General features: G+C 50.3%; 1 pseudogene; it reads left to right on the top strand.

Annotated features, from left to right (window-relative positions):
• Positions 1–4149: 4149 nt before the first annotated feature.
• LOC141918772 (hydrocephalus-inducing protein homolog) overlaps positions 4150–10888 on the top strand; it is a 53788-nt pseudogene continuing 47049 nt past the window's right edge.

The raw sequence follows: 10888 nt of genomic DNA, 5'->3' as shown, positions 1-10888 counted from the left end.
CTCCTGTGGGCTGAGACTGAAATGCATGTCATGGGCTGGGTTTGTCCCTTCCAGTGTCCCACTTACAGCTCTTGTTTTTTCTAATCTTCCTCTCCTTTGCTTCCAATCACAGAACCAGATGTTGGTGTTTGAAAGTGCCCTTCAGGAGAGGTACTGGACCTGCTAGGGCTTTGGATGACCGATTTGCTGTGAAACCAGGAGCCAAGGAGACCTGTCCCACTGCAAATGGAGCTGCCAAGTGATGCCAGAAGCTGCAAATGCCAACCAAGCTGTGGTGGACCAGGTAAAGCACATTGGTTTTTTTTCTTGTCCTGCAGAAGTTGGAGGGAAGGACCACTTGTGGTATTTAGCGTGGTCCTTGGAGCTGACCATGGGAGGATCTTGCTGGGCTGTGGATGCTCAGGTATTGCCATGGTTTTAAATGCATGAGATGCCCAGTAGTAGAGAGCTGCCATGTGCTTGGGCTCTGAAGGAGGCTCTGTGCCCTCCTTGGGTGGAGGAGAGGAGGGCCTGGTGCTCCCCAGCCTGTGGTGCCCCATGGGACGGGGTGGGATGGAGAATGCCCTGGCAGGACCCTGCCAGCTGAGGAGAAGAGCTGGGTGTGGAGGAGGAGAGACTGACCCCTGCTCTGCCTCTGTGACTGTGAAAGGCCACTAAGCCCTGCTCCTACAGTGCACTGGTACTGCAGCATGTTTCTGCCCTCAATATGATGGGGACTTAGGTGTCTTTTAGCTGCCAGAGGAAACACAAGGCCAGGAGAGTGGGATTAAGGTAGAGTGAGCCCCAGAACAACTATCGAAGCATCCTGTAACTGTGTAGGTAATCAGTGCCCTTGACAACTGTCCACTTTCTTGTTTAGGCTGAGATGCCTAAGGGCAGTACCCTGCTGAGTCAGGCCTGAACCTCCATCCAGAATCGACCCATCTTCCTGTGGCGTTGTCTCCTGGCAGTCACAGCCTCACAGTTACTGCCTTGCTGACCTCCATGTCAGAGATTCCCCTTGAGCTGTGATTAACTTGTTGAGGCTTGTGAATTTTCTTCTGCATTTACACAAAGACAGCTGGCTGGATTAAACGGTTTCATAGTATTACAGAAGAAGAAAACCTAGGAGGCATTACATTTGTTGGGGCCAAGGACTTTGATTTGTTTCAAAAAGTAGTGGGGAAAAATGAGTTTACTCTTTTTGGATTTCATGGTTGCACTGCTAATGTCAGGGTGTGCAAAATGTAGACATTTGAGATACTGTCTTGATTTAGAAAAGGTGTAGAGAACCAGCTCAGGGTTTGGAAGTGAGATGTAAAATAAACAGTGAGGAAAAAAATTGATTCCGAACATGGGAATAAAAAGGGAGAAAGCAAACCCAGGGCTGTGTGTTGAGGTGTGTGCTACCAAAAAAATCAACGTTCTCCCCTGCAATTGTGGGATTGCATTGCTCAGGGGAAGGCAGGGGAAACATGTCTGAAAGGAGCCAACTTTATTTCCCTTCTTTCTCAGAAGAAAACAAGTACAAACCCTGCTTGGATTAGAGAGGATTATGGGCTGCCCATTTGGGAATTCATGTTTGGGACTTCGTGACGATGCAGCTGGGTAAGTGATCTCACTGCAGTTATTTGGTAGGAAACCTTTTGATAGCATCTAAAACAGTTTGAGTGTCGCAGTCAGTCCCTTCGTTGAGCGCTGGAGTTCTTCCTTCATGGGTTAAAATGGGGGAAGGGAATGCTCCCATGGATGGTGTGAGCTGTCTGTGCCAGCACTGCCCTCGTCCCCCTTGGTCCTCACTGCAGCCCTTGTCTTTGTCTTTGCTGCAGCTCCATGTCCTCTGCAAGACACCAGCTGTGCCCAGTTACTCTGTGGGTTCGATCTGGTGAGTGCAGCACTGATGCCAGGAAAGACGTTTCTGATGTGCCTGTGTCACCCCCCAGGGGCTCTGGTCCTGGTGTCCAGAAGCTGGGCAGTGCCTGTGCTGGGGCTTTGTCTCGGAGTCTGCAGCAGGGCTGTGGGGGGACGCAGGCTGATGGTGCCCTGTGTCCTTCTGGCACTGCAGCAAGAGAGAGGTTAGTAATGCCACACACCTGCTGCTGGCCTTGGCTGTATGCTCATGTGTTTCTGCAGGAGGATGAGAGCTGTCAGTAGCATTTCCCAGGGGATGGGGGAAGGATTTTCAGCCCTGTAGAGTGGCTCCCTGCATGAACCAACAGTTCCCTGTGCCTCTGAAGAGAGCAGGGCCAGCAGCCTGCTTTGGTCAGACCCTGCTAGGATGGAGGAGGGTGGCTTGTCTGAAGTGCTGAGGGGGCTGGCTTGCTTCTGTGCTGGGCTGTGTGCCAGTGTGATCCCCGCTCCATGCCCTGGGTTGCTCCACATGTGTCCTCTTGGAGTCAGAAACGCAGGCAGCCAGCTGAGAGCCAAGTGTGAGCTGGGAATGATGGCTCCAAGCTGAGCTTACTGGTAACAGTTGGATATTGTGCAGGAAAGCAGAGGGGAGCTCATGGGGCAGAGGGAGTGTTGGCAAGGGAAGAGGGGCTTGTTGGTCCCTGAGGGAGCAGAGGTGGGTATGTCCAACCCCAGGAATGGAGAGGGGGCAGTGATATAAACCCCGTCCCTCCTCTGACTCCATGGTCCTGAGCATCCACGGTGGTGAAATTTCAGCTTCTGGGCTCTCTTTTTGAAAGCAGGGGTCTCCCCTGGGGGCGATGGCTGATGCTTCCTTTTGTGTCTGACTTGCAAGCCTTGTTGGAACCGATAAGCCCGGGCATTCGGAAGAAGCCCGCAAGAGACTTGGTCCTCCCTCGACTTCCCTGTCTCAGCTGCACCCGTGTACCTGGGCAGGGAGCTCTGTAAGAGGGGGGGGTCGTCTGAGGAGTTTTCCATCTCCAGGCATGGTGAGGCCCAGGACTGGGTCAGAGAGCGGAGCAGGGTCAGCAAGGGACTGTCCGTAGCCACTGCCCTGTGCCGGGGTAACACACCCGGGGCTGCGGCTGTGCTGGAGCCGGGCGGGTGTGCTGGAGGCGGTTTCAGGGCCTGCTTGCTGTGCTCACTGGGTGCTTTGGGCACTGAGCATCCATGTCCCCTCTGTCCCCATGTTCCAGAGCTGCCCGCCCCCCCCCCCCACACCCCCCGCCACATCACCGCTGTTCCCATGGCAGTGTTGGGGCCAGCCAGGATGCCCAGTTGCCCTGGCAATGGGGGCAACAGCCTGTCTGGCACTGGGGATCCTCCTGTGAGTGTGTCCCCATGGCCCTCGCGGAGTGAGAGAGGTGAGGGATGCTGAGGGGGTGGTGGCTGCGTCCCCTCCCCGACCAAAAGCTGAAGGGCGCCTCTGGGTGCCGGTGCTGCTGGGCGGCTCAGCTGCGGGAGGGGGGAGCTTGGGAGCGAGGCTGAGCAGGGACCGGGGCTGTGGGGGAGCTCGGGGGGGTGGTGGTGACACCCCCTGCCCCATGCTGCAGGGCTGGGGGCATCCCTTGTGCGAGAGGGGGGTGCCTAGGGCAGGGTGGTGCCCGGGGCAGGGGGCCCTCGGTCCTGCATTTGAAATCCATAGGGATTTTCTGAGCAGCAGTTCTTGCGTACATCCAGGGAAAGGAGTGATGGGCTTGGCAGTGCTAGGTGTACAGCTGCACTCAATGATCTGAAAGGTCTTTTCCAGCCTAAACGATTCTATGAAATGTGGTCCAGATGCCAGAAAAAGAGTAAATAAAAAAGGAGATGCAAAGTTGCCAAGCCAGGATAGCAGAGATCGGATGCTGGGAAGGGAAAAATGGTACTGTAAAGACTTAAGGCAGGAGCCGCAGCAGTAAATGATAGTATGTGGAGCTGGGGACTCTCCAGCAGACCCTTGGAAGGGACCCTTGGTGCATCTCACTGTTCAGCTGACAGATAAAGTTCATGAAAAGATATAGTTGTGGCTCGTGGGACTGCACCCACAGCAAAAGGCTTTTTTGTCTCAGGGAATATTTTTATGGAGTTTTACTTCTATGAATCTTAACTCTGCCACTTAAATATGGTCTAATCACAAAACAGTGTGGGACGGCCTTATGTTCTCCACGTAGGAAGGATTCCACAGCCTGGAGACACAGGTGTATCCTTTGGGTCTGCTGTGAATGGGATTCTGGATTTTCAAAGTCTCATTGTTACTCCTTCCAGGTTTGCCTAGTCATGGCCACTGGCAAGATTCATCGGTCCATGGGATCCTCCAAAACGGCTGATGGACTCCAGAGTAAGGTGGCAGTACGTCGTTATCCGAAGCTGGTCAGAGAGGCAGAGCAGCGTGTGACTGTAAGTACCTGCTGGGGGCCGGGTAGGAGCTGGGTTAAGGCTGAAAGCTGCCCCTGTCCCTCCTCTGCCTTCCCCTCCGGTTGTCAGGGTGCTGTGGAGCCAGGCACCACCTCCCCACCTGTTTGCTGCCGTGCTTCTGTTGGAGGGGGCTGTTATGGTGCAGTGGGGGGTGGACTGTGTTGCTTCAGGATAAAGTCCAGGGTCTTGCCTGAACATGCCAGTGAAGCCGAGATAAAGGAATGTACTGGGCATTGCACGGGAACAGCTGAAGCACAAACATCTGCTTCCTTCCGTCCTCTTTGCTGTGTGGGCAGTAACATCTTCTGTCACGTGGGCAAACCTGCCAGTGCTGCCCTGGCCACACCGCTGGGCAGCTGGGCATGTGGTAGGCTGCTCAAACCGCCTGGAGTCTTGACAGGACACGGCTGGTTCCAGATAGAATAGCTTCCAAAAGAGTTGTTTCATGGTATCTCGTGTCCTGTGTGGATCACAGATGCAGCCCTGCAAACAGCAGTGGATCCAGGGTGATTCCTCCTTCCCATCCACAACTGTCCCCTTTGCTGGCTGGAGCTCCCTTCACTGGAGGTGACCCAGTGCTGAGGCTCTGTCAAGGAGACATCTCTGTATCCTTCTGTGGAGGGGTCTGTGAGGCCAGAACAGAGAGAAAACAAGTGCTAATGGAAAAGAAATAATGAAAACTTGGACCCATTCCTCTCCACCTCAGTCTTGGCACAACGCTGCTTTTCTGCTTTCCTCTGACTCATCCAGCAGTGCCATCTCCACCTGCGTGTTGGTTGTGAGCACTGTGCAAGGGTGAAGTTAGGGGATTTCTGATATCTCCTCCCCGCTCTCTCCAGAGGTCTCTGGCTCAATCCAGCAAAACTCAAGAGAGTACAAATACCCGAAGAGCAGAAATCCCCAAACATGTCACATCATCTCATGAAGGAGAAGCTAATGGGACAGAGCCACTTGCTTAGAGCGTGTGTATTCCGCTCTATATCGTTAGTTTACTGATGTTAAATATTTCAGCAGGTAATTTACGGGACTTCCAGGACTATCCTAGTGGCTGTGATCACAAATTACTCATCAGTGGCACTTGAACGAGAAAAGTCTTTCTGCAGAAAGGCATTTCTGTAGCTCTTGCTGGTGTTTTGCATTTCAGCTGACTCCCTCTGCCTTCCTGAAGGAGATGTCTCTTACCACCAAGCAGAGGCTGGCCAGCACCCGGGAGATGAGGCGGCCCCGGATTGCCCAGCTTCTAGACATGGGTGAAACTTCCCATCACAAGGTAACATTTTCCTGTCCTTTTCCTTGCTGTTTGATGTGACATTTGAAGAGGGTGTGTGTTTGTGACAGGAGTGCCTCCGGCTCATCTGAATACCTCAGTGACTAGGGCCTGTTGTCTTTTCAAACTGCTGGTGGTGGTGGAGTTCCTTCTGCTGGGGAAAGGTAGAACGTTTTTCCCTGGTGAGAGGTTGGAAGTCCTGATCTGCGCTAAGTCAATATAAATAACCTCTGCTGAAGTTGGTGGGTTTTGCTGGAGTTTAGCTGATACTGGGGAAAGGCTGGGGCAGGCCACAAGGGCCTGAGCTTGCCATTTTCCATCCTCCTGGTGAAATAGCCACCTCGTGCTTTGGTGTAGTCACTGTCAAATGCTTGGGGTCATGGGACTCCCTCAACGGTGGCAGCATTGGCCTTTGAAGGCTGAGGGCCTATAGTAATTACTTAAGATTTAACAAAACCAAGTGCATTAATGTTTTGGGTTGGAACAATGTGTGGGACCTTTACAGGGTGTTAGATTTTGCAGGCTGCCAGATATACAGGGGAATCGCCCTGGGCAGAGGGGAGTGGAAGTGCGTTCTCTGGATCACTTAGATGTATGTTTAAGCTGCTTTTCTCACAGGACTGCTCACTGTAGCACACAGTCCAAACGAGTGGATCGCTGAGGTAGGTTGTTGAGTGGAAAACTGCCAGCAAGAGACCTGTAACCATTTGGTTAAGGATTGCCCTAGGCAGCACAGGACCTTGGGAAGGCATCAGATGAGCGCACACATAACTGGCAGCGTGCTGCAGGCACGAGCTGCCATGTGAGCGTGGCTCCTGTGGAGCAGCAGGAGGCCTGCCTGGGTCTTTTGAGTGGGAACAGTGCATCTGGGAGAGGGGAGACAAAGCAGGGAGGAATTTTCTCAAGTATTGCCTCTGCTCTGTGAACATTTGCGGTTTGTGTATATTTTCAGACGTGCTTCTGCGGTGGTATTAAATGAAATGGCAATAATGGAATACAATAAAGCATCTATTTATCTGTGGATAAAGGAGATACCAAGTCCAGTCTTACTCAAGTTGCCCAGTAATGCTGAGAAAAGAGCTAAACCTTACCACTATCCAGCATTCACCTCCTTTGTCTTTTTCCCAACTACTGTGTTACTTTCTTTTTAGCCTTACCTCCTCTGGTAGTGTGGTCTTCTAAGTGGTTTCTAGGCTCTCTATCAAAAAAGGTATTTAGGGATGTGTGGGACTCGGTCTCTCTGTCTCAGAGCAAAGATCATCCCAAAATTGTTTCCCATGGAGTCTCATGTAAATTCTTGGGTTTCGCTTGCTCCGTGAGTGCTCGTGGCTCTTCCAGGAAGTGCTCTGGAGCTGTGTGACCAGTTAGCACAGGGCTCTGCTGGCAGTAAGCGCTGCCTTGCATTCTGGAGAAGGAAACCTGGAGGAACACCCGCCAAAAGAGCTTCTTAGCTTGAGCCTGCTCAGTGTGGTCCAGAAACTTTTGATCAGCTCAGAACACAGGTGGGGGGCTGTTTCCCTAGCATGAGCCACGTGGACGTACTCACCAAGAGACTGTACTCCACTGGAGATCGGTAGGATTCTTTCATGAATCTTTCTCCCAGCAGCTGACCCTCCTCTCACCGCTCTGTCTTGCCTCTCCAGTTCTCAGCAGTTGACCTGGAGCAGAGCTTGTTTCAGCCTTTTCCTTCAGAGGTGGTATTTCAGAACTACGTCCCCGTCGAGGTCTACGAAGTGCCACTGATTCTGAGGAACACTGACAAGGTAAGTGCTGGGATGCGGAGCTTTAACACTGTGCTGGAAGAGGAGAGCAGTGTAATTCCTGTGGTTTACAGCATAACAAGTTACCTGCTGCAGCACAGCACATCCAGAATAAAATGTCTCACCACCTTTATTTTGCAAGATGGTGGAAATCTTCCCATGCTGGGAATCCTCCCCCTGATTTTGGCCGTGCATTGGTGGTATCTAACTCAAAGGAGCTTTTCTAGTCAGCGTCCTTCCCCTTGAAAGCCCTGGATTGATGGGAATGCTGAGGGTTGTACAGTTCTTTCTGCTCTCCTGCTTTACCTCGAGTGTGCGCCATGTGCTGGTGGCTCCCTGGTTAATCTCGGTTTCTGGCAGGACACCTCTGCCTCTCACAGCCTGTTTAGCTGCCTCTGTGCAGCTCACTGTCAAAGCCCAGGGCTTGAGCCTTCTCCATGCTGGAGGAAGTTATGGTTAGTGGCATTAGCACTCCAGGAAGGGTGTTTTGAAGCAGCAGGGGAAACGGACTGATTTAGCAGAAGCAGTGGGAGGCCTTTAGGTGCCACTTTAGGCTCCTGCTAAGCTTAATGCAGTTCTGCTCAGGTTTTTCTAAGCAACGTGGCTCTCTGCTTTCCCTTCAGAGAACTGCAGCACATCCAGAGTAATGTTCTCTTGAAGGTCTCCACCTCTACTTGAAAAAATTGTGATCGTTTTGAGATTTCCCAGGAAAGTTGAGAAGGGAGAAGTTGAAAAATGCCAGCAATGTTGTTGCACTGTAAGGAGAAAAATTGAGACCTTTTGAATTTCGGCAGGGGAAACGTTTGCTTGAATGAGGCATGTGCCAAGAGCAGCTGGTGGGAAAAGACAGGAGGGAGGAAAGGAGCTGAGTGGGAAGGTGCTCTGGGAGAGAACATGGTACACGCAAGGGTTTCTCTTGACACGTAAGAGTAAGTGTGCTGGAAGCAGAGAATGTTCAGAAAAAGAAAGGTGTAATTAAAGATACTGTTCTGTAATAAAGAGTAAGATGTGTACGTGAGAGGAGGGCAGGATGGGCAGGTGGAAGTGTACATGAGAGCACGTGAATTAACCCCCCCTCCAAATCTACCAGTCTTGTTGGAAAACAAACAAGTGGGCAAAAAAAGCTGTCAGGGCATGTTGCAGGTGGGGGAACAGCAAGAGAAGTCAAAGTATTTTCTGAGATAACAGGTTTTGACAGGGACATGGTTGGAAATGGAAGACCCTTTGGCAAAGACAGTTGCAGGGTGGTCCCTCAGTTGTTCCTGGAGAGTCCTGCGCCATTCCTGGCCTGGCGTTTAGCTTGGGAATACTGGAAAGAGCAGCGTGGGTGCCCCTGTCCAAGGGATACCATTCATGGGGTCCACGCTGATTCTGGGCACTCTTTGCTGTAGTATCCTCTTTCCTGATTAAAATGTGCCTCAGCTTCTCTTTTTTCCTATAGCTCTGCTTTGTTCCCATTAAGGCTTTTGGCTTCAGCTGCTCTGTTATCCAGACAGCACTTCAAAGTATTTGATGTTGCCAAGTACCAGCAACAGGCAAACAGTCAATTTGCTCTATTCATGCTTCCTCAAATGGAAAAGAACATCTGCATCAACATGTCTGCTATTCCCAGTAAAAAATAATAAACTTGTACAGCTGCACCTTGTGATTTTTATGCCCTGTAAAGGGGAGGCAATGTGTGAGCTGTTGATTTTTTTCCAAAAAGAGTTAGTTTTGAAGCTAGTAAGACCTCAGCCATTGGACAGCTCTGGTGTAAAAGTAAGATCAGCTTTAAGGAAAATCCTTGGCATGTTTAAGTATACAAACATAGAGATGATAATCCCAAGAGAGGTGGTTATATTCTAATTTTGTTGGCTTTTGGTGATGTCTAGCAACATTGTACTCTGTGTGTCATCCCGTGCTGAATCCTGTGTGTGTCTGACGTACTTTTCCTTGTCAGATTGCTTTCCCAGCTGCACGGCAGCCCTGTTAGAGGATCCTCTGGATCCAGCAAGGCAAGGGTTTGAGCTTTTTTGGGTAGAAAAGACTGGAGGAACAGGTCAAGGTGAAGGGGCTGCTGCAGCTTAGCTGGGACTGATGCGACCTGCTGAAAAAGATGGCTGTTTCTCCTCCTTGCTACCGCTGTCATCTTCTTTCCCTAAGTGCCTGATTTTTTTGCCATATTGACCAGTACAAAAGAGTTGTATTGGTTAATGGAAGTGTTTGCTCTCCCTGCAGAAAGGCAGAAAGGAAAAAGCATCGTTCTTTGATCATTTCCTACTCGTTCTTTGTCACTCTGTCTTCTTGGGGATCTTTTATTCAGCTGCTAAGAATGACATCTCTTGGCACCACAGAAGGCAGCTGCATATCATGCCTGTGTGATCAGGAAAGAAAAGACAGAGGTGTAATTTTTGTTAATCAGTGGCAGCTTTCTTCTCCCTGCATAACCACCATGCTGGGTCTGTCATGTGCTACCATAGGGAGCCAAACGGTGGTTTCCCAGTGCCTTGTAATGAGGGAGGAGGGAGAAGACCTTTCTTGGGATTTCCTCTTCTTATGACAGTCCTAATTTGGGGTCCTGACTCCTTCGACCTGATCCTTGACCTCCCTAATCCAGAGCCCTGTGCTGCTGGTGGAGCTTGCTGCTGCCTAGTTTCCAGCAGCGGTCATACAGCCAGATGTGTTGTCTTCTTCAGGAGGGTGCCTGGTGAGTAGATCCCCCTCCACCTTCCCAGGGACGAGCTGCCGTCAGATTCAAGTGGAGCTGACATTGCAGAAGAGACACAGGTTTTTTAATTTAAAAAAAAAAAAAAAAAAAAAAGCAAGCTGTAACTGTTTATCTTCTCACTGGGATTCACTGAAGAAAAGTCAATTGATTTTCAGGCAGTGTATAAAGGCTCATGGTCAAACATGATGTAAGCAAGGGGAGGACACGCAGTTCCCATTCCCGTACTTGCTTCTCTCCTCATTAGTGCAGGATTTGTTTCATTTACTAATTTCATTGCTTACTATCTCAAGCTTTTGACAACATTCCCTTTATTAAAGAAATGGCCATATGGAGAGACAGCAAAACGTGGAGATAAACTTAAAAACAGTGCCAATAAAGGGATGCTGCTTTAGTGATTCTGGCTGATGGGCAATTTTGCTGATATCCAAGCGAATTGTTCAGGCTGTGGGGAGGGAAGGCTTTGAAGAGTGTGTTGGCATTGTTTGTAGCTCTCTCCAACTGAAGTTGGAGCAGACTTGAATTGGCAAGAGGGGCTGGTTTTTAAATCTACTGTAAATTGCTTTTTTTTTTTTTCCTCCAAGCATCTGAATAATTAGCCAGCCCGTCAGTGTTTGGTCGTAGCAAGACACAGGCAGACAGACAGTGCTGTGCCCTTCAAATGATATCTGCAATGCTATTTAGAAATGAGTGTTAAATTAACTTTCCAGGATATGGGCAGCACTGGCCCTGAATATGTGGTCTCTTCCAAGGTGAGCAGAACTTCTGAAGATAAGATGCACAGGCTTAACTCTTTCCAGAGCTGTCCCACCAGAGCCTCATGGTGCCCCAAAAGCTCACCTTTAGGCTTAAGCCATTAGTTTATATTTT

This window comes from Strix aluco, chromosome Z, assembly GCF_031877795.1.
Source record: "Strix aluco isolate bStrAlu1 chromosome Z, bStrAlu1.hap1, whole genome shotgun sequence".
NCBI classification, from domain to species: Eukaryota; Metazoa; Chordata; class Aves; order Strigiformes; family Strigidae; genus Strix; species Strix aluco.
The sequence above is the reverse complement of the archived record's forward strand: the minus strand, read 5'-3'. Positions and strand labels throughout refer to the sequence as shown.